Here is a 24,853-nt window from a genome sequence, read left to right as displayed (position 1 = left end):
AGAGGCAGCGGTGACAACGCAGAGGTGGTTTCTACCTGACCTTATTTGAAATCAGGCTATTGATTTCAAGTAAGACTCAGGGTTAGGAAGCACGCTGGGCTCAGGGGGTTTATTGCGCACTTTTCATTTGACTGAAGTAGCTGTTGGTCTTCTACCCTGCTCCTGGGCCCTGTGCTATGGTGCTCTGCCTGCATAACTGGTGGATCTCCATGCGTCAGTCCTCACATGTGCACTTCTGTGGTGACTATGGCACCCTCCCAGCTCTCCTGCCTCACTGCCCAGCTGTGGCTGTGTCCTTTGGCAGGGCTACCTCAGCGGTAGGCAGCTGCCCAGCTAACGTCATTGCTGAAAGGGACAATGGAGTATCCTGAGTAAGAGATGGCTTTGCTATCACCACAGTCAAGGCTCTTGACTAGTTCTCTAGGAGTTAACAGAAAGCAAATGTTTCCATCTAATTTACTACCATCCAATGGCAGTAAAGCATTTGCTGGCAACCTCTGGCTCTATAAACTTTTATCAACCCTGAAACCATGTAGATCTTGCAATGTATTTGTCCACCCGCTAGCACCAGTTGATATAGGTGTCTGCTTCCAGCATGAGAGCAAAGGTTGTTGATGATCTTTCTGTGGTATTCTCATATTTTTCCCTGCAGGAGACATGGTGAAGGTTAGATTTAAAACAACAATATCATTCAAAGCATATTTCCTGGTCAGAAGTAGCAGCAGTGCTGCCGAGCGAATGGTGGGATGCACATAGCAGAATACTTTCTGTACAGGGCATCAAAAAGCAGAAGGCTGAAATTAAACTATCAAATGCTCATTACCCATTACAATTACCTTGTTAGACAGTTTTTCTACTATGTCGTTGTATTGCATGTGAGAGTGTTTATCTTGAATTCTTTATTGTGCCAAGTACTTCTTGGAGTGAGTTCAGGCACTCTCTGTCTTCCCTCCCTGTGACAATCAGTATTTACTGGTGTGCGTGACCTTGTCAGAATTTATGGTGCTGGTACATACAGCTGGGCTCTAGCCATAATTCCTTCCAGAGAAGGAAGAGGAGTTCAAGTGTTTAGGGTGACAGATAGGGCCACTGTGACTTCTTGTGCAGGAATGAGGAGTGGCACCAATCTCTCCTTTACTCACTGCAATCACTTTTGTTATAGGTTAAAGATGATGTAATTCAGAGCTGCATATTGTCAGTGTTTTATTCCTTGAATTACTACTATACTTAAGTGACAGTATCTCAAGCCATTGCAAACATATATGTCTTGTTCTCTTGGACAGCTGCCACTGTCGAGCTGAGTAGCAAAAGTTTTCTCCTGAGGATTAGAGCTTGCTGGAAGCCTTACAATAATTTCCTCTGAAATATGTAGGTTTGTCAGAAAGCAAGATGTTCTGTAGAAATATTCTTTTCTGTACACGTGAGTTTCCTCCAAAGCATGAGGAGGGTTCCAATGAAACCTACCAAGTGAGTCTGACAAGCTGTGGGATCACAAGAGTATTGATGGTGTGGTTCTCTGAACACATCTCATAATATTTTTGGGACAGGCATTGTCCATGCTTGTGAGCTCTTTGCTTCAGAGGCACACTGCTGGCATATTGATGCACGACTAGGAATTACAGTGCTGCTGGGTTCCCTGTTGATCTAAGAAAACATGGGAAGAGCTGTTCTTGAAGCCATTTTCTATTTATGTGGCATAGAGTTTGAAAATCCTGAAAGCCCTCTTCTACCCTCTATTTTGTTATGAAGGACTCTTAGATCATCAAAAGGTGGGGTAGCCAATTAATTCATTTAAGTTTTATAAAAATTGAAAGAAAAGAAGTCCTAACAGAAAGGACCCAATGAGGAGAGGTGCTATGCTGGACCTTGTTCTCACCAACATGGAGGGGCTGGTGTGGACTATGAAGTTCAAGGGCAGCCTTAGCTGCTGTGACTATGAAATGGTTGAGTTCAAGATCCTTAGGGCAACGAGGAGGGTTCACCGCAAGCTCACCACCATGGACCTCAGGAGAGCAGGCTTTGGCCTCTTCAGGGATCTGCTTGGTAGGGTGTCATGGCATAAAGCCCTGGAGGGATGAGGGGCCCAAGAAAGCTGGTTAATATTCAAGGATCACTTCCTCCCAGCTCAGGAGAGATGCATCCCAGCAAAGAGGAAGTCCAGGAGGCCTGCATGGATGAACAAGGACCTCTTGAACAAACTGAAACACAAAAAAGAGGCCTACAGAGTGTAGAAGCAAGGACAGGTATCCTGGGAAGAATAGAGACATTGTTCGAGCAGACAGGAACCAGATTAGGCAAGCTAAAGCCCAGATAGAATTAAATCTGTCCAGGGACATCAAGAGCAACAAGAAAAGCTTCTACAGGTATGTCAGTGGTAAAAGGAAGGCTAATGAAAATGTGAGTGCTCTCCAGAAGAAAATGGAACACCTGATCACCCAGGATATGGAGAAGGCTGAAGTAGTCAACGACTTTTTTTCTTCAGTCTTCACTGGCAAGTGCTCTAGCCGCACCACCCAAGTCACAGAAGGCAAAGGCAGGGACTGGGAGAATGAGGAACTGCCCACTGTAGGAGATCAGGTTCGAGACTGTCTGAGGAACCTGAAGGTCCACAAATCTGTGGGATCTGATGAGATACATCTATGGGTTCTGAGGGAACTGGCAGATGAAGCTGCTAAGCCACTATCTGTTATATTTGAGAAGTCATGGCAGTCTGATGAAGTTCCCGCTGACTGGAAAAAGGGAAACATAACCCCCATTTTTAAAAGAAGAAAAAAGGAAGACGCGTGGAATTACATACAACAGTCTCGCCTCTGTGCCTGGCAAGATCATGGAGCAAATCCTCCTGGAAACTCTGCTAAGGCACATGGGAAATAAGGAGGTGATTGGTGACAGCCAACATGGCTTCACTAAAGATAAATTGTGTCTGACAAATTTATTGGCCTTCTACAACAGGGTTACAGTGTTGGAGGATAAGGGAAGAGCAACTGATGTCATCTACCTGGACTTGTGCAAAGCATTTGACACTGTCCCACATGACTTCCTTGTCTCTAAATTGGAGAGACATGGATTTGATGGACGGACCACTCAGTGGATAAGGAATTGGCTGCACTTGCGGTCGACAGCCTGATGTTGAAGTGGAGATCAGTGATGAGTGACATTCCTCAGGGGTCAGTATTGGGACTGGTGCTGTTTAATGTCTTTGTTGGCAATGTGGACAGTGGGACTGAGTGCACCCTCAGCAAGTTTGACAATGACACCAAGCTATGTGGGGCAGTCAACACACTGGAGGGAAGGGATGCCATCCAGAGGGACCTGGACAAACCTGAAAGGTGAGCCCATGCAAACCTCATGAATTTCAACGAGGCCAAGTGCAAGGTCCTACACCCGGGTCACAGCAATCCCAAGAATAAATACAGGTTGGGCAGAGCATGGATTGAGAGCAGTCCTGACAAGGACCTGGTAGTGTTGTTTGATGAGAAGCTCAACATTACCCAGCAACACACACTTGCAGCCTAGAAAGCCAACTCTATCCTGGGCTGCATCAAAAGAAGTGTGGCCAGCAGGCCAAGGGAGGTGATTCTACCCCTCTACTCCACTTTCGTGAGACCCCACTTAGAGAACTGTGTCCAGACCTGGAGCCCCCAACATAAGAAGGACATGGATCTGTTGGAGCAAGTCCAGAGGAGGGCCACGAAGATGATCAGAGGGCTGGATCACCTATGCTATGAGGACAGGCTGAGAGAGTTGGACGTTGCTCAGCCTGGAGAAGAGAAGGCTCCAGGGAGACCTTATAGTGGCTTCCAGTACTTAAAGGTGGCTTACAGGAAAGATGGGGAGGGACTCTTTATGAGAGATTGTAGCGATAGGACAAAGGGTAATGGTTTTAAACAGAAAGGTGGTAGATTGGGATTGGATATTAGGAAGAAATTCTTTACTGTCAGGGTGGTGAGACACTGGAACAGGTTGTCCAGAGAAGTTGTGGATGCCCCACAAATCCCTAGGTTTTGAGTAACCTGGTCTAATGGAAGGTGTCGCTGCCTTTAGGATCCCTTCCGATGCAAACCATTCTATGATTCTATGATTCTAATTCTTAAAAATGATAATAAATTTTCTCAGTTGTATTTCTGCAGAAATTCTTATTTGGACCAAAAAACTAGTTTTAAAAGCCAAAATAGAAGAAGTTTGTATGGGATGAACATGCCAAGTTTTGACCAGTTGTACCAAGGTAGCTGTTTTCTATACTTTCATAAAGAACACATCTCTACAGAGTCCTTTCAGGACCCAGATTTTGGGACTCATTTAAGACCTGGGTTCACGATTACTCTACTTTTGAAGTAATAGAGAGCGGGATGTAACTTGTGACCCTCCTACATTTGTTTTATGGCAAGTTATTTGCCTAGGTGCTGTGGTGAACTGGAACCTAACTGACAACGGTGGTGAAGAAATGGAAGCAGATGGTGGAGTCTGGGGAGATCCAAAAACTTTCTGTGATAGTATCATGTTGCTTTCACTCCACATGCAGCACATTTCCAGTCTTAAACACATTAGTTATCTCATCCCATCCCAATCCAGAAAAGCAGTTAAGCGTATGCTTAAGTCAAATTGCTGTCAGTCTGATTTAAGCAGCACTTAAGCACAGCACATTCTTAAACGTTTGTATGACTGTGGAGGAATTGAAACATGTGCTTAATGTTCAACACATACTGGTATGTTTTGCTGGATGGGAACTTTGAAAATGGAAAGGGACTGAATCTATTTTTGTTCATTGTACCGGTGCTTGTTCCTGCAGATATGCTGATGGCTGTTAGAATAGGATGAGGTTAGTTCAGATTGACTTCAATAGAATTGCTCTCATATATCAATTTTTTCACACTCATAAACATTTAAAGGAAGAAAATTCCATTGCTGTAGTGAATTCTGGAGGGTGTGGTAAGCCAGTTGATGTAGCTGAAAAAATATTAAAAACAATGAATTTCAAAACAGTATGGTTTTTAAGATGGTTTTCTGTTGGATAGTTAGCAAGATCTGAAGAATAACATCAGTAGAATAGAATAGAATAGAATAGAATAGAATAGAATAGAATAGAATAGAAGAATAGAAAAAACAATGAATTTGAAAACAGTATGCTTTTAAAGACAGTTTTTCTCTTGGATAGTTTGCAATGTCTGAAAAATAACATAGAAAGGGTTAACTCAGGAAATTCACTTGTATCTTCAGCAGTAAAAGGAGAGTATAGTTTTCATCAAGAAAGTATGAAACCAAGAGGTTTCAATCCTGTTTTGACTGGAAAAGTTCAGTGATACCAGAATTATGCATTTTCATATGTTTCCATAACATATCCTGTTATTCTTTACAGCTATGCATAAAAAAATTGTTTACGACAATATATCAACCACCTTTAACCCTCTGATAATAACTTATCAAACTTTATTCAAGCATGGTTTCCTGGAAAGTAATATTTTCAATATTGGTATTATTTAAATTTAAGTATTCGTTGTTTTTTTTTCTCTCAGAGGCTCTCTCTTCTTCTGTTGCGGTCCTCCTAGAGTTTCTTGTTCTTCCTTAAGACTTTATCTCAGGATTCCAGTTAAGCCTAGTAAATAGGATAATCCAAAATAATTTCCAAACTTTGCCTTTATAACAATGTATTTCTTGTAGAGTCTAAAAAGATAGAAGGCTACTGAATAATTTCAGCTGCAGAGGAGAAATGGGAGTCTGACAGATTTAGATTAATTTAGGGGGAGCAGCTGGCATACTGAGTGATAGAGACTTCATCCAGAGGGAAGACTGGGCCAAGAGAAATGCCATGAAATTCAGCAAGGAAAAGTGCACAGTGAGAGGAACATTACCATTCACCAGTGCTGCCTGGGAACCAATTGAAGAGCAACTTTTGTGCAAAGGACCTGGATGGGTGATGGGTGCCAAATTGAAAATTAATCAACAGATAGTTTTTATCATGAATAAAACAAGCCTCATGTCATTTATCACTTGAAAAAAATAACTATGTACATGCAGTCATTTGTAGACTTTTTTTCTTAAGAACCTGTCTGAATTCTGCACAACATTAGATATGTGAAATTAACGCTGTCGTTCAGAACCACATGGAGTATTAACTAGGAGTTAATTTAACCAGAGTAGGTTGATAAATCACAAAAAATAATATAGCATTGTCACGCAATGGAGCTATTTGGTTTCTATATGCACTATATGTAGTATCAGGCCTGATGCTACTCAACATTTTCCCCTGAAAGAAATGGTGTGGAAGAAATATGAAACCAAAACTAATTTGCAAGATGACACAAAGATTACTACAGTGGCAAATGAACAGTGAGGATCCTCCTGATCACTTGTTAGTCTAGGTCCTTTCAAACATTAGACTTCTCTCTACAGTTTAAAGCAAATATATGGATCTAGAAATAAGATATTCAGTCCTCATCTTAAAAAATTGGGGGTTTGTCTCAGGATCAGTGACTCTGAAAAGAAGAAATACTTAGTAATAGGTAATGAAAAAGCACGAACCCTGAATGTGATATTGGGGAAACATAAGTGAGTAAGATACAAATTACTATATAAAAATGGAGGTGGAAGTACAAGGTAATTTCATTCAGCATGAGACATTGTGAAGTTACTAGCAAATTATTTCATAAAATGTAGGGCTCCAAAGTTTTTAAAGGAAAAGTAAAACCTACAATGAAATTATGGAATTTATAAAAGAGTTGGAGAGTACTTCAGTGAGATACTTAAAGCTCTCCATCGTTTGATTACAGACAAATATAAATACAATAAAAAGGTGCGATTTGTAAGCAGCATCTCCACCAAGGAACTACCCCGTTGATGTGGAAAATTTTATTACCTCTCCAAAATGTGTTCTTTCTACACTGTGAATATAATAGAGAAAGTGCTTTTCAGTGTTCAGCTCTGCTAGATTGTTCTCTCCAGCCATTTTCTCATCAGGAAAGGGTTGTTTAATCTAGGGGAGGAAAAAATAGAAACAATGTCTAGAAACTGGAGCCGGACAAATTCAAAAAGGGGAAAAACTTTTTTAACAGCTAGATGGACTGGATCAATGGGAAAAGCAGGAAAAAAAACCCACAACAAACTCAAGAGACATCAGAGAGTCCCATTTCTCATTTCTCCAGTTCAAAATTGGGTGCATATCAGAAACCGTGCTTTAGTCAAAGGCATCCAATTCTTTATCAAGCACCAGTAACTGAGCTACTGAAGGGTAACTTGTTGAAAAGAAAATATTTATGAGGTCCAGAGGTTCAGAATAAATCATCTTATAGTCAAAGCCAGCATTGAACTGTATGAATTTATTATCTCAGCTGCCATTTTTTGCCTGTTGGTATCCCACAACGTCTCTGCAACTGAGTTAACTTTCAATGTTCTACTCATCAATCAGCAAAGCAGTGTTCCTCAAGCACTCCTATAAATAGTCGAAAGGCCTCCTAGCTATGTTTTTCATCCCAGGACTCATAATTTCCACAGAACAAAAAGCATCAACATTTGTGTACAGTGATAATAATCTTAAAACTACTCACGCAAAAGCATCTTCTTTTTAAAAAGCTGAAAAGCAACTTCCCCGTAATTATATCTTTTCAGTAATGGCGAGAGTGAACAATGAAGAAATATGTGTAAATAGCATAAATATAAAACCCATACTGTGCTGTATTATTTGGTGTTCATGTTTTAAGTACTTGTACCAGCTTTTCCCTCTCCAATTGTCAGTTTATAGCCCCAGCCTGCACAGTGTCCTGACGCAGTGAGGCATGTTAAGTATACTATGGCAAATAAAAATTGGTCTTTGAGTTGTATGTGTTTTTACTTCATCATTTTTTCCACAAGTGTATAGGCTTACATTTCCTGAGGGGGTTGATGGCCCTAGGCAAGTCCATGGTGTGTTCAGTACCAAAACGGCTCTAACTTTTGCCAGAGAGAATTCTTACCAAGAGTTTGTGAGCTCGCCCTTGTGTAGTCTTCAGCTTTTTAAAGGAGTGGAATAGCCATACTTGTCATACCCTCACATCAGTCTGTCTGATTGGTTGTCTGATACAAGACAACATGTTTATAGAAAACCTCTGCTTATGATATCCATGTAATAATTAAAAATTCCAATGACCTGTAAGAAACTGTTGCAAAAGAAATCCATGACTCTGATATTGTAAAGAAAGTTTTTACAGTTTAGGTTCAAAGAGGAAGTACAAATGAGAATTCAGAGCGACTAATCTCAAACTCATGTGTGATATCTGGGCATATGTGCTGGAAAGATGCCCAACAGAACTTGAAACTGGAATTACAGTGACACTTCTATTTCCGTTGCTGCTTAAGACTATGTAAAACACGTACTATGTGGTAGTAATGCATTTTTCAGTATTAAGGATTTGAAATCTCATACTCGGAGACCTTCCAAGTTTGCATTGTTTCGCAGCTGCACCTACAATTCTTCCATGGGAAAAACAAGTCCTAGATAGTGCTTAAGCAAGGGAGATAAATCACTTAGTTTATCACAACTGAGGTACAATATCACTTTGTTAATTAAATATGCATGTTACAGGACTTTTTTATACACTGCTGCTTCTGTCTTAAGTATATCTCTAAGTCATCAGTGTTCTTTATATGCTCTCTTCCGTACAGCTGGAGTTGTTCATTCTCCCTTCAGTTTATTTTTCCTGAGCTGTGATTTCCTGTGTAGAAAAGCACAGATATCGATGGATGTGTGTGTTCATATTCCTGTAGTCACAGCAAAAGTTTAGATTTTATTTTCTTCATGATGTTACGGAAACATAAAAACTTTAGTTCCAGAGTAAAATTCTTCCATTATAACAAAAGCTGATTGAGTAAATACCTAATACAAAGTCTGGCAATGTGAAATGGAATCTGAGAAGTAATTTGGCCATCTTTGTTTATTTACTCCCACTGAAGCCTAAGAGTGCTTCTTGGTTTGAAAGGTTTCATTATACCAATTTGAGAGTTATCCAGCTTCTTTCGTGGAAGAAAATAGTGCATTCTTCTGCACCTTCAGAAGTAGAATATAGCTGACAGTGTCCTTGTGTATTAGATAAAGTTATGTGCATGTCTTTAAATTATCTTTTACTCCCACATGAATAGACATGCTTTCTTAGCATCTCGGTTTAGTAGAGCACAATTCAAATTAGCAAAGCATTCTTAGTGGGGTTCTTGAGTTTCTAAAAGTTGCAGCTGACACCTCTCCACTAGCCCCCCAGGAGGGATGGAGCCAGCACAGCCTCCCTGGACAGCTTTCACTGCTGCCCTGCTGGGTCCAGGGGAAAAGCCTTTTCCTAAAGTCCTGTCTGAACCTCTTCATCCGTAGTGATGTAAGGAGGGGGGTTAGCAAAACCTCCACCTTGGACTTCCGGAGGGCGAACTTTGTCCTGTTCAGAATACTGGTTGAGAGAGTCCCTTGGGAGATAGTCCTGAAGGGCAAAGGGGTCCAGGAAGGCTGGATGGTCTTCAAGAAGGAAATCTTAAAGGCCCAGGAGCAGGCTGTCCCCAAGTGTCGCAAGTCTAAAGGGTGGGGAAAATGGCCAGTCTGGATGAATAAGGAACTTCTGATGGGATTTAGGAATAAAAGGAGGGTTTAACACCTTTGGAAGAAGGGACAGGCAACTCAGGAGGAGTACAGAGATCTCGTTAGGTTATACAGAGAGAAAATTAGGAAGGCAAAAGCCCAGCTGGAGCTCAACTTGGCCACTAACATTAAAGACAACAAAAAAAGTTTTTATAAATACATCAACAAAAAGAGAGCTAGGGAAAACCTCCATCCCTTACTGGATGCAGGGGCGAAAGTTGCAACCAAGGACGAGGGGAAGGCTGAGATACTTAATGTCTTCTTTGCCTCCGTCTTCAATAGTCAGACCAGCTATCCCCAGAGTGTTCAGCCTCCTGAGCTGGAAGATAAGGATGGAGAGCAGAACAACCCACCCATAATCCAGGAGGAAGTAGTCAATGATATGCTTCTGCACCTAGATGCACATAAGTCTATGGGACCGGATGGGATTCACCCAAGAGTGCTCAGGGAGCTGGCGGGAGAGCTCACCAAGCCTCTCTCCATCATTTATCAACAATCCTGGTCAACAGGGGAGGTACCAGATGACTGGAGGGTGGCTAATGTGACGCCCATCTACAAGGAGGGTCGTAAGAAGGATCCGGGGAACTACAGGCCTGTCAGCCTGACCTTGGTACCAGGAAAGATCATGGAGAGGATCATCTTGAGTGAGCTCTCATGGCAAGTGCAGGGCAGCCAAGGGATCAGGGCCAGCCAGCAAGGGTTTAGGAAAGGGGGGTCCTGCTTAACCAACCTGATCTCCTTCTGTGACCATGTAACCCACCTTCTGGACGTGGGGAAGGCTGTGGACGTTGTCTATCTGGACTTTGGTAAGGCCTTTGACACCGTCCCCCACAGCATTCTCCTGGAGAAGCTGGCGAATCATGGCATAGACAAGTGTACTCTTTGCTGGATTAAAAACTGGCTGGATGGCCGTGCCCAGCGAGTTGTGATTAGTGGGGTGAAATCCTCTTGGTGGCCGGTCACCAGTGGTGTCCCTCAGGGCTCAGGTTTGGGGCCATTTTTGTTTAATATCTTTATCAATGATCTGGATGAGGGGATTGAGCACACTCTCAGTAAGTTTTCAGATGACACCAAGGTAGGTGGGAGTGTTGATCTGCTTGAGGGTAGGAAGGCTCTACAGAGGGACCTGGACAGGCTGGATCGATGGGCCAAGGCCAACTGTATGAGGTTTAATAAGGCCAAAAGTCGGGTCCTGCATTTCGGTCACAAGAATCACAAGCAACGCTACAGGCTTGGGGAAGAGTGGCTGGAAGCTGCCCAGCAGAAAAGGACCTGGGGGTGCTGGTGGACGGCCAGCTTAACGTGAGCCAGCAGTGTGCCCAGGTGGCCAAGAAGGCCAACAGCATTCTGCCTTGTATCAGGAACAGCGTGGCCAGCAGGAGCAGGGAAGTGATGGTGCCTCTGTACTCGGCACTGGTGAGGCCTCACCTCAAGTACTGTGTTCAGTTCTGGGCCCCTCTGTACAAGAGGGACATTGAAGTGCTGGAATGTGTCCAGAGGAGAGCTACCAGGCTGGTGAGGGGTCTGGAGACCAGGTCATATGAGGAGAGGCTGAGGGAGCTGGGCATGTTTAGCCTGGAGAAGAGGAGGCTGAGGGGAGACCTCATTGCCCTCTAGAACTACCTGAAAGGAGGTTGTAGAAGGTGGGTGTTGGCCTCTTCTCCCAAGTGAATAACGACAGGACCAGAGGAAATGGTCTGAAGTTGCGGCAGGGGAGGTTTAGGTTAGGTATTAGGAAGAATTACTTTACTGAAAGAGTGGTCAGGCACTGGAACAGCCTGCCCAGGAAGATGGTTGAGTCACCATCCCTAGAGGTATTTAAGAAACATCTAGATTTGGCACTTCACGGCATGATCTGAAGGGCAGAGATTGTAGGTTGTTGGGTTTTTTTGGTTTGTTTTTTTTTTGGGTGTGTGTATGGTTGGACTCGATGATCTCAAAGGTCCTTTCCAACCATGAAGACTCTATGATTCTATGATTCTATGATTCTATGACTAGGAGGTATCCAGTGCTATTCCAGTCTACAAAAAGGGCATGAGAGAAGACCCAGGGAACTACAGACCTGTTAGTCTAGCCTCATTTCCTGGAAAAACTATGGAGAAGATTATACTGCGTACTATTGAAAGACATTTAAAGAATAATGAAATCATCAGGCAGAGTCAACATGGGTTCACAAAGGGAAAGTCCTGTATAACTAATTTGATATCCTTCTATGATAAGATCACCCACCTAGTGGATGAAGTGAAGGAACAAGATGTAGTTTTTCTAGATTTTAGTAGAGTTTTTTTTTAGTAGAGAATTGTAATGCAAGTTTTGTTTAAGATATTTATCAATAATCTGGATGCAGGAGTTGAACGCACCAATAGCAAATTTGCTGATGATACCAAACTGGGAGGTGCTGTTAACTCTTTTGAGGGACAAGAGGTCTTGCAGAGGGATCTGGATAGATTGTACTATTGGTCTATGATTAGTGGGATGAAATGTAATATGTTGAAATGCTGGATTCTGCACCTAGAATGGAATAAGGCTGGGTACAAGTATAAATTGAGAGAGGAGTGGCTGGAGAGCAGCCCTGCAGAAAGGGATCTGGTGGTGCTGGTTGATAGCAGGCTCAATAGGAGACAGCAAGCTCAATGGGAGTCAGCAGTGTGACCTGGCAGCCAAGAGGGCAAACCACATCCTGGGGTGCATCAAACACAGCATAACCAGCCAGTCAAAAGATGGAATTATCCCACCGTATTCAGTGTTGATGCAGCCTCGCCTTGAGTACTGTGTGCAGTTCTGGGCCTCACAATTTAAGAAGGATGTGAAGGTCCTTGAATGCCTCCAGAGGAGGACAACAAAGCTGGTGAAAGGGCTGTAAGGCATGTCCTGTGAGGAGCAGCTGAGAACTCCAGGCTTGTCTAGTTCAGAGAAAAGGAGGCTGAGGGGTGACCTCATTGCTCCCTGAGGAAGTGAATTGGAGAGGGAGGTGCTGATCTCTTCTCCCTGTTATCCAGTGACAGGATGCGTGGGAATGGTTCAAAGCTGTGCCAGGAGAAGTTTATACTGGACATTAGGAAGCATTTCCTTACCAAGAGGGTGATCAAACACTGGAATGGGCTTGCTAGAAAGGTGGTCGATGCCCAAGACTGTCAGTGTTTAAGAGGCATTTGAACGATGCTTTAACTTTTGGTCAGCGCTGAACTGATCAGGCAGTTGGACTAGATGATCATTGTAGGTCCCTTCCAACTGAAATATTCTATTCTATTCTATTCTATTCTATTCTAGTCTAGTCTAGTCTAGTCTAGTCTAGTCTAGTCTATTCTAATCTCCTTGCAGAGCAACTGCTCCAGCCATAACCAGCTTGGGGGTATCCCACTGAACTCATACCGGTTTATCAGTGTCTTCCCTGTAGTGGGAGTCCCAAAACCTGATGCAATATCTAGATGTGGTCTCCTGCGTGATGAAAACAATGGGATAATCCCATCCGTTGATGGACAAGCTGTAGTCCTGCTGCTCAGGTGCTGCTGGCTCATGCACAGCTCTTTGTGCACCAGAGCCACAGTGCCTTACCTGCAGAGCTGCTCCCATGCCTTTTGTGCTCCAAACTGTACACTTGCCAGGTTTTTCTTTCCCAGGGACAAGAATTCAGATGCTGAATTTCATAAATGCCCTATTGGTCCATTTCTGAAGACTGTCTAGATTCCTCTGAATGGCAGCCCTGATCTCAGATGTATAGACTGCTTACTTCATATAGTTTCACCTGCAAGCCTGACAAGCATGCACTCTGTTGCCTCCTCTAGGTCATTGACAAAGTCGTTAAAAAGAGTAGGAGTCCCAGGGCGTACCCATGTGGTACTCCACTGTCATCAGTCTCTAGAGAGTGAGCCATTAACCACTATGCTTTGAGCACAACCTTCCAATCAGAATTTTTACCCATTCTAGTTGTCCATCCATCCAAACCTCAGTGTCCTACCTTGAATATAAAAATATTGTGGGAGACAACGTCAAGAGCTTTGCTGAAGTTGAGATAAATTATTTCCTCTGCTTTCCTCTTGTCCAGGTATCTAGTCATTTTATTGTAGAAGTCAACCACGTTTGTCAGTCATGATTTGCTCTTGGTAAATCCATGCTGGATGGTCCCGGTCACCTCCTTATCCTTTGTGTGCCCAGAAACGTCTTTCAGAAGGACTTGCTGCATGATTTTCTTAGGTATTATATATGAGGTTGATTTGTCATTGGTTCCCGAGATCATCCTTTTAGTCTTTCTTGAAGATGGATATAACGTTTACCTTTCTCCAGACTTCAAGAACCTCCCTCAGTCTCCACAGCCTTTTGAAGGTATTAGAGGCCGTCAACCACTTCTTTCAGCATCACTGAGTGCAACACACTGTGCACCATGGATTTTTATGGGTTGAGCTCTCTTAAGCAATCCATGACTTGACCTTCATTCACTGCTGGTCTGTCCCATCCTTGAACCCTTTCACTAAGCACAGAGGCCATTTTGTTACACCTCAACCTTTTCCACTATTACTAAATCACTTACCCTAGTCAGAAATGAGCCACAGACTCACATTTATAGTACTAACTTCAGTAGAATTCTAACTTCTTCTTAATACTAACATAGTGGAAGTTTTTGCCCTTGATGCCCTGCCTTGCATGTCTGAATATCACTTGAGCTTTGGCTTTACCAGCACCATCTGCATGCTCAGAAAGCAGTTCTGAATTTCTATTTTGTAGCCTGTCCCTGATTACTCCTCCTGTATGCTGCCTTCTTGCTGCCAGCTTTCATGATCTCCTTTGCCCTTTGGAGCTGTCTCCGATGGGATCCAACCTACCAGTTTCCTGAATAAGCTGAAATCTGCTATCCAAAGTTCTAGGATCTTTACCCTGCTACTCTCCTTTCTCACTTCCCTCAGGATCTGGAACTCCAAAACTTTGTGGTCACTACTGTAAGATCCCATAGTAAAATGATATCACACTGCATTTAACAGCTTGCTGAGGGGTGGTTTTGTTAACTGGAATTATGTTTCTGGCAGTCTATTCAAAATGTAGCCTACAGTTAGTTGAAACATGTTTCATATCATTTTCTTAGAAAGAACACATCAACATAGCCTTTTTGAGCATCAGTTTTGCTCCTAGTGAGAGTTTTCCTTCAAATCACCTGCCACTAATGAAGTCAGTTTATGGGGAAGACTGTGCTCCCCAACATGGCTTCTGAATTAGGAAATGTGCTTATCTGTGTAAAGAAGCAGATATTGCTTTCCCGGTAACAATTAATAATTTTTGCACTTACACTGCCAAGCCAGTGTTGCTTCACGAGGCTGCCCTTCGTATTGCTCAGTCCTCCCAGCTGTCCAGTTTGACTCTGGACAGTATCATCTGGATTTCTGCCATGAATTGTCAGGTGACATAAGCAGCTCAGTATTATCATTGGAAACTTTGCTTTCCCTCCTCTTGAGTGTACCCCAAATGCCCATCATGCAAACTGTGACCAAGGGACTAGTCTGTAAGTGTAGCAAGGCCAGAGATGACTGGGTTTCCTCTGTGATACGTTACTATATAACACATAATTTGGATGTGTAAGATCATTTTTCCTCAATACTTGCTGGTTTTGTGTCAAGAAAGGAAAACCTTTCTTCCCATACCACAATACCCTACCTTTCCATTCTCCTTTCTCAACACACAGTTTCTCTGTAGCTCTTTTTTACTTCAGTGTTTTTTCTGATCTGTAAGAACACTCACTGTACCCTGTGCTATTCTTTTGTGTAGTAGATGGTAGTATCACTTCTACAGTGCTGGTCCTGCCAAAATAATAAGTCTGAGACACTGCAAATAAAATTCTGGAGCTCCCAGATGTATTTGTGTAGAAACTTAGCATTTATACATTTATAATATTCAGTGTGAATTCTACTTCTGTAATATAACTACGAAAGATACCAATCTCATTTTGTAATGAAGGATGTAAATTTACAAAGCATCAGATTTGCAGAGTTTTGTTAATCTTAAAGACAAAATTACCTTCCAAAATGGTTTCACCTTTTGGGGGGCTTTTTCAGTCCATTTGTGTTGCTTTTCCTATGACTGTTGCTTAATTAAACCAGACTCTTATTGCTCTCGGAGGGAAAGTAAGCTTGTCTTTCCTTTTGTGATTTCTAAGTATGCTCTTATTCCTTGTCAACAAGTGTACCTATCAGATTATACTAAGTACTAGACTGACATTGTCATACCTACAAAACTGTTTCTTCTTCCAAATAATACTAATAGAAGTTACAGTCTGCGGGCAGGCAAGAAAGACAGAGGAAGGTTGATTAAAGAAATATTTTGTTTAGGGTATAATCTGCTCTGAAATTTATTTTCACGTCATTCTTTACTCTGAAAGAGACTGTAATTACTTAATTGTGAGGTAGAGTACAAATGAAAAAAGCTCATTTACTCGCAATTCCCTGAATGGTTTAGGGTTTGGTGAAGTCTGCTACAGAAACATCAATCTAGGTTATATTATACAGTGGATCCTGTGTAGAGCAGTTGTTTACACTTCTTTAGGTCCTGCTGCAGAAAGTAGCTTGAGCTGTAAAATGGGACATGTTTTTATTTATGAGCATAGGTAAAATAAAAAGCAGAAAATACAATTTCACATGAAACTGATAATGATTGTCTTTGCAACCCAGACCACATCTGCCATTACGTGAATAACCACGTTCATACTTTATAATGGCTATGGGCTCGCCACAGAGCTGGTGACACTCCTACAACTACGTCTCCTTGTCAACAACATGCCTAACCTAAATTTTATGCCTGAAACACTCACAAATCACTAAAAATGAGTACTAACACGCTTTTAACGCAGAGTCGTATTTCTGGACTCCTCAGTTTCACACAGGGTGGGTTTCTTTCCCGCCACTAGCAGGTCTATTTATTTATTTCATAGATTTATATGAGGTCTACTGAGATTAATGTGTGGACACGCACTACATAGAAATTGGTTTTGAGTCTGGGCCTTTAATTTGCCATGTTTGCTTATTTAGTAAAGAAATGTGTGAAAAGCAATCTTGCTCTTCCTTTCTCTCTTAAAAACTTTTATTTTGCTCTATGGGAAGTTCCTTCCTCACACTCCCAGAGCTGTGAAGCTTTGAAAATACTTAATATCCAGCAGATTAGATTGTTTGCAGATCCTAACACCTCCTGCAGCTAGGAAATTGGATCTTTCCATTAAAATGTCATTTATTTTTTTCTGCACAAACTGCCGTTCCATGGGTGGTTCTTTTCCCACTGGAGACATGGAAGAAAGACTGTCACCATCACCAACAATGTTTAAATTCAAAGTTTAAATAGGCTTTCCAGTAAGGGGCATCAACTATATGACATCCATGGACTTTCTGTACTATTTGTAGACTGACAGGCCTGAGCTCTGTATTCTGTTGAGGGCTTGTGCACACTTTTTGTTCTAAGCAGCTGGGACTACTCATAGTGCATCAAGTTAAATACATACACAAGTCTTTTCAGGATCCTAGCCCTGAGAGAACTCCTGATGTAACCTTCAAGCTTTAGTGCTATCCACCCCGCAGAACGCCAGTGGGATTTGCACACTTTTCTAAGCTTGCCACACAGACTTTTCATATTGATGCTTGCTCTTTGGCTTGCTTTGATGAAATATGCTGTTGAGTTCAGACACAGAGAGAGATTTCAGCATTGACATGGCTGGGAAGTCTTCAGACCACTTGCCATCTGCTACTATGGTGATGATAGCTTTGTAATAATATTAAAGGTTTTTAGAAGTAGAAAGGTACTAATTTATAATGTCAGAGGGGGTGGGCTCTAGCAGACAAAGATATGCTGGAGTGAAGGGATTATTTGACTCTGTTACAAAAGCTCAGTATTTCAATGCATTATCAGGGGTCTAGGTTTCACAATGCATTCTGAGAACCTGATTTCCACCTGTGTTGCCATACTTAAAATAAGTAAGCTGAAATTTCATTAGAACATAAGGATGACCACATCAAGTGAAACAAAAGATCATCTAGCTCACTGCTTCCAGCAGCAACCTGGTGTGAATGTTTGTTTCAGAAGCTGAGCATCTGCCTTTGGCTGTTTGTTGGTATGGTTGGTTGTTTTCTTTAAATTTGGGTAAAATTCTTCAGCCTTTTTTGAGACAACAGCCAGAATTCGCCCGACAGAAGTCATGCTGTCTATCTAAGAGAAGAAGTAGTAGCAGGATCAGGAGAAAGCAAAAGGAAAGTTTAAGAAGACAGGGCGGGGGGGAGAAAAAAAAGGATAAAGTTAAAAATATTCAGACATTTTTCCCAGTTCCTCAGCACTTTTGATTCAGCTCACATTAGCAGTGTGCTTCCTCCACCGCCACAGGGCCACTCACTCAGGATCCCACCCCACAGGCTTCTACCACTTTCAAAAGGACTCTTTTTATAAGATCTCTTCTGTGGAAAACCACAGATTTATATTTTTTGGCACACACACAGCCATTTTGAGGGGAGGAAAGTTGCAAAATCATACAGCAGACCTAGACAGAAATTTCTAGCTATGCCTCTGTACAGACTTTGCAGAGAAAACTGAATCTTGAGTCTCAAAATTTTTATTTGCAAATGGTTACAATTCTGATAAAGCAAGTATCTCTACACTCTTTAGTGACAGGTCCACATCGCTGTCAAAATGCTGTCAGCAATTGAATTCTTCTCCATCTTTTAATCAGTTAGCTTTCAAATGATTAGAACGCTGCTCTATAGATCTAAAGATACCATCCCTGAAGATGAATCATGCAGAGAGTAAATATACCCCTACAGGATATAGTTCTGAGATTTTTAATTTAAAATAAAAGGAGGAAATTACTTCCAAAAGCAAGTGTTAGGCTCATTAAATCATATTCTTAAAAGTTAAAATATGCCAGCATTATGACTATAGCCTATGCAAATCTAATTCATTCCCCTGACATTAATTATAGAGTCATGTGATTTTTTATTTATTTTTTTTTCCTACACAGGAACCAAGCCATATCTACATAGGACAAATAAGTTTCAGGGACAGTTCTGGCTAGTCCAACAAGCATCTATTCTGTAGAGAAGCACCCCTTATCTCACCCTGCAGAAGTGTTCTGAAGATTGATTTTTTCAATATGTAGAAAGTATTAAAATGTTAGAAAGACTTTACCTGAGGAAAAACCTTGAAGAAATTAATTATGTTGTCCTTGGTTCAGGATTTGAATGATGTGTACAAAGATGTACAAAGCCTCTCATTGAATAATGTTGATAAACAGAAATACTGAATCCCTGCTGACAAAGTGAATGTTGCATCCCATGTATTGAATTATCAAGTAATTGCAAACTGTTTAATGATTCATAAATATAAGGGAGTGGAAGGAATACTGCTCAGGCAGCCTTAATTCTGGCACTTCCTAATGACTGAGCACATGATTTTTTCATGTAATTTGTATGGAGATAGGGTTTATGCCACACAGACTTGTGTCATGATTCAAAATTAGTGATGTATTTCTGATGTAGTTTAAAATATTATTAGATATAAAAGTTGGCTAGCATCAGAAATAAAAGACAACCTAGAAAAGTACTTATATAAAGCAGGTGAGAATTTTAACAAATGACATAAATACTGTTGGTCAGATAAGAAGACCTATCTCTAGAAGCAAATAATAGATGTCCTTAATAACTGAACATACAATGTTCTTCCCAGCCTTCCACTGTGTTGCCTTTTCACTTTTACCAGTAGGTAAGTAAGACGTGACTTTTGGTTTGGTCTTTCAGCAGACTCCAGCCACTGCTTATGCATCACTATTCCTTGCGCCACTGCTGACTTGAGAAAACTCACCGTTTAAAAAAAAAAAAAAAAAGCCGCCACCAGAGTCTGCTTTCTCATGACCTCATTTTTGCTAAATTTAGTTCTTAATAGCTCTCAGAAACCTGGTTTCCTTTTCTTCACAAAGCTGGGAATTTTATCTGCCAAACTGCAGTAGCCCCTTGAGTGCAGTGTGATCCACCTGCTGGTCCATCAGCATAATGAGATGCCACTATAACCCAGCAATTAATACAGCAATGATGGAACATCCAGAGGCAAACAGTCTATATTCCCCTTAATGTTAAAGGTCTGAATGAAACACAGACAAGCATGTGAAATTAGAGTAGGGCATCTGGTAGGAAAAGCTGGATGGGTGGAGAGACAGGCTGGGCATCGTTAAAGATGTTTGCTCTGTTAAGAGGCACGCTTCTCTCCCATTACTTGAGAACAATATATCTCAGCTCAAATTAAAATAAGAGTGTGTTTCTTTGCTCTATGCAAGCTGCCCTTCATATTAATCCCAGCCTCTAGCGAGGCAAGTCTGCTGATGCAAAATAGGACAAAAAAGACTGAGTACAGCTGAAAGATTTTCATATCTTAACGGGAACCCCTGGTGTTTTGGTTCACATCACTTCTACAGCAAAACCTGGATCATGAGCTCAGGATCATGTCCTGGCACTGCGGTAAAGTTCAAGTCTAAGAGAAAGATTGCGCACCCCTACTGCTTCTTTCTTATCACTGTGCTTAACATAACTTTATCCCAGGGATCTGCTCTCATTATCCGTTCTTCACAATGCCTACTGGAAAATATGAATATGTAGGATAGAATTGAAGTTCTTTGGACAAAGAGAGTGGATTTATTAGAGTTAGGGTGCAGCATCAGTGATGGGTTTAGAGCAGACTAGTGACGTCTGACTTGGGAGAGAAGAAACAGATATGGAAGAAAAAATGCAGGAAATGATTCCTCAGGAATTGTTTGCTAAGTTATTACAGGAGATACAGTGTTTTCCACGTGTATTAAAAATGCATGCTGACATGAAATATTTAAAATCAGTGCTTTTGCTGATTATTGTCTGCAAAATACAGGCATAACAGTCTGCTTTAAATTATCGCACAGTAGTGACAGGTAAAAGCTTCCATTAATTGTGGTAACACTTTATTTTTCAGTTTTATAGAAGTCTGCAATTAAAAGCATCCTCAATTTCTTTGATTAGCAATACAGAGAGAGAGACATAAAGCCTTAAGCATGTTACCAGGGTAGGAATTCAGAAAACTATCCACCAGTCCTACCCTGTGGTGAGATCCAATGTGCATCCACTTTGTGTCACCTCCTGGACTCTGGATGCTTTGTCAAATTCAGACTTTAAGCCCATTTCTTGATGGATGTGTTGCTAAAGTGTTCATAAATTGTCTTCTTACAGCGCTGGTCTCCTTAGGGCCACTAGGAATTGTGGTGCAAATAATTTGTAAAATAGCAATTAGTCACAGTTCAAAATACAAGGTGAAGGGGGAAAGAAGGATACTTGAAAGAAGGATACTTTCATGTGGAAACTAGGATGTCAGTGTCTACCTAGCTGTAGAAAGAGAAGTTTCGTTATGATCTGCTCTGTGCTCGTATTTGCAGGGTGTGACTGGGAAGCTCATAAATGTAGTGACCCAAATGCTAAAAAGACTTAAAAGCACATTGCCTAAATTAACTTTTTGGTTCATAAATTTGCTTCCGTAGAGAGAAAAAGTTAACCTAACACTGGCTTTTATACATTTGTGAACTCTCGCAAATACTTGCCTTGTTCATGTTGTTCACGTAATTCACAGAATAGAGGTGAAATTTTCTGCATTACAGAGTTGTTTATAGATGACTTTTCAGAATAGAAAATTACAAAAATATCTTAAGGTCATAATTAATATTTTGATGCAATCAAAACTCATTAATTAGCCAGAAAAGTAAACAATATTTATTATAATACTACAGTTATCCCTTTAGCAAATCATTAAAGCAATAATAATGTGGTTTTGTATGGAGGCATGTGTGTGCATGTATGTTTGTGTGCGCTCGCTGTTGAAATTCTTCAAAAGTCTTAATTCGTACATCTTCTCCATCCAGAGGCAATTTTTGTTCCTCAGGCTGTTCCTGTCTCTTGTTCATATATACTGTTCTGACCTTCATCAGACAAAATAAGATATCAGTGTGATGCATCTTCTTCTGGCTTAAGAAATAAAGGAAACAACAAGGAACCTGAAATACCAAATACAGTTTGGTCTATCAGAAGTAGCTATATTCCATTACTGTAATATTTAAGGGCCTCAAATAAGGGCCTCAAAATCTTTTATATTGCACATAGAATAAAGAGTGTAGAATTGTTTAACTTTAGGGGAATACTTCTCTTACTACTTTACAGATCGAAATATCTGAAAGATATGCAGAATATCTAGCTCAAGTCAAATGGGAATATTTGGTGGAACAAGTACCTTCACAACAAACTTCGCTTCCATATGGCACTATACTGTCATTCTTCTGTTATTATATTCTTCCATTCTATTCTTTCTATTACACAGTGAATGAATACTCGTTTCCCGAAAGTTCTTAGCCATAAGAGATGACAATGTCCATTTTGCTATATTTTGCTTTGGATAAAGTTTTTCGATCAAGTTCTCAAAAAATAGTCAGTTATTCCAGTTATGTCTTTTCCCCTGATTACCTGACCCAGTCTGTCAGAGAGGATATATTCCATTCCTAATCCCAGTTTCCTATTGCTTATCCCTTATACCTGTATGTGACATTTGTTTCTCTTTGTATGAACGACAATTTTTAGTGAATGTATACCAGCAAAGAAAATATACAATTAAAAGTGAAGCCTTGGCAGCATCAGCACCGGGTTCACTGGGGTGGTACTGTGGTATCCGAAGACATTCTCAGCCTACTTGCTACTCCTTTCTCCCATCAGATAAACACACCCAAGGAACGTTTCTCTTGTTCACCTGATAGTGCTTTGGGTGTGATTCAGATGCCTGTTTTCAATATGTGGTCCATGTTTGCCTGATGAGTCTACTGAAGCTGTATTTGAAGACAGAGAATGAAGATTATATTTATATTTTTTACTTTTTATATAAAGCCACATGGACAATGCCTAAATCGCACTCAGTAATACTGTTTTAGGGACTGATCTTTCTGAAGTCAATAGAATTGACGATTACTTTATTTGGATTATGGAGATTTGAACTATGACAAGATAAGGTATCAGCTGGCTCAGGAAGTCTACATCGTGTCTCAGAGTCTAATTAGAAATCCTTTTGGACAGTTTTGCCCCTGTGCAGAGAAAGCGTATTCTCTCACTGTAAAACTCTATGTCAAGGAATGACTGCCTTTGTGTGGCACCACTGTAAAAATTGCAATAATACTTGACAAATGCTAAAGGGTAGTACTTGTATGGACATGGAGACAAAAATCTGCTTCCAAGGAAAAGGAAAAGGAGAAGGAAAAGGAGAAGGAAAGGGAGAAGGAGAAGGAGAAGGAGAAGGAGAAGGAGAAGGAGAAGGAAAGGGAGAAGGAGAAAGAGAAGAAGGAAAAGGGAAAGGGGAAAGGGGAAGGGGAAGGGGAAGGGGAAGGGGAAGGGAAAGGGAAAGGGAAAGGGAAAGGGAAAGGGAAAGGGAAAGGGAAAGGGAAAGGGAAAGGGAAAGGGAAAGGGAAAGGGAAAGGGAAAGGGAAAGGGAAAGGACCACTCCCTGAGGATGAACTGATGTACTTCTGCAGAAGGTCTGGGGTTGTAAAAATCCTGCAACCAAAAGCTTGGAAAGGACAGAGGTCTCCCAAAACCCTGCTGAATGCCAAAGCCCTCCTTCTGTTCTGTGTTGTTGTAGTTGTTTGTAGCAATTAAAAATAAGAACAATAGATCACGAAAACATGTGGAACAATATTTATTGCTGTTCTACATAGTTATATTTCCACAAGGGCAATCCTGATATGTGTCTTGCTGCTGTAAAAATACAACTGACAGTTTATTATCCCCATTACAGAACATCCTTCATTATTTATAGAGATTATGTGTGAAAAGACAAATGACTTCTGTTCTTTCCAGAAGCAATAATAAAGTGATAACACTTTCCGTTAACAGTCAGCTCCTTTCTTACCCCTTGAGCTTGCTGCTTGCTCATCTAGTCATGGGGTTTCATAGTCAGTTTGACAGACTGCACCATTGTATTTATAAGCTGCCACAGGTTAAGGATGGCTTTCTGTCCACTTCTATTTTCAACCCTAATGATGGTAGTAATAAACAAAGTATTTCTTGAAATTAATGAATTCAGTTATGTGTTTTGGGTGTCTTTTTTAAAGCAGCTGCACAAATACTTATGTTAGTATATGGCCTATTTTAGTAGAATATATTATCTGCTGACAGACCACAATGATCATACTTCTTCCCAAACCAGTGGTATGGGGCTAATCCTTAAAATGTTGTCTTTATTACACAAACATTCACAGCAGTTCTTTGATGTATATTACACAATGATTATTCATAAAATAAAGTATTATTTCTTAATGACTCTGCATAACTTAGACATTAATGCTGTGAAGATGATATTCGAGCTTTCAAAGCACTCATTCTCTGATAATGCTTCCTATGTATGAGCCTCACACAAGAGTTTCTGCACAGTATTCCAATAATCTGTGTAAAAAAGACAGCAATTTTTTTCAGTCTAGTGCAGATACAAGCAGTAAAAATCATGCAAGGAATCCAAGGATATGCTCATCAGAATTAACAGTGAGAAACACATTTCCATTCTGGGGAAAGGCAAGCAGAAGCTGAAAGAAAGAATTTTAATCAGAGAGCTGGATGTTGTCTATGGTTTGCTTCAACTTGTGTCTTTAAAATAAAATGCACACTTCTAGATAAGGAGCCTAGTTTATGCTTTGAGCCACTGCTGAGTACATGAACCATTGCATTATTCATTGATAGCACAGTAAATATTAATTTGCACAATGGCTATATTTTGGTGAAGCATCAACAGAGCAGAACAAGTTGAATTTTACAGTAATTAGAAAACATAGCAAGTTCATGGTGATGAAATGTGAATGTTTCAGTGGACTTAAGAAAAAAAGGTAATGCACAATGTACAAGAAAGTCAGTCTTGACAGCCATTCTTGACAGTAAATATAATGAATGGGAATTGGATTGGAAGGCTGGATTCGGCTTTAGCGTTGTTATGCCTTTGCTGGGTCTATGGTAGGGAAGAGGACAGGAAAAGGACTTTTTATCCTGTTTTCACTCTTTGTTTGCAGCACTCAGAATAAATGACTGCATCTCTAGTTTTCCTTGGTTGGGGCTCTTTACTGTTGTATCAGTATAAAAATGCTCTCAGTTTGGGCATGAAGATAATGACTGTAAGTCTAACGAGTCATTTTTGCTTGTTGACGTCTGGCTGCTATGTTTAGTGGAATGTGCTTAAACACCAGTTCTCCTCTTTTCCTATTTATGTGTTCGAGGG

Source organism: Rissa tridactyla, chromosome 3, assembly GCF_028500815.1.
Source record: "Rissa tridactyla isolate bRisTri1 chromosome 3, bRisTri1.patW.cur.20221130, whole genome shotgun sequence".
Classification (NCBI taxonomy): domain Eukaryota; kingdom Metazoa; phylum Chordata; class Aves; order Charadriiformes; family Laridae; genus Rissa; species Rissa tridactyla.
This window is presented reverse-complemented; position numbering follows the sequence as displayed.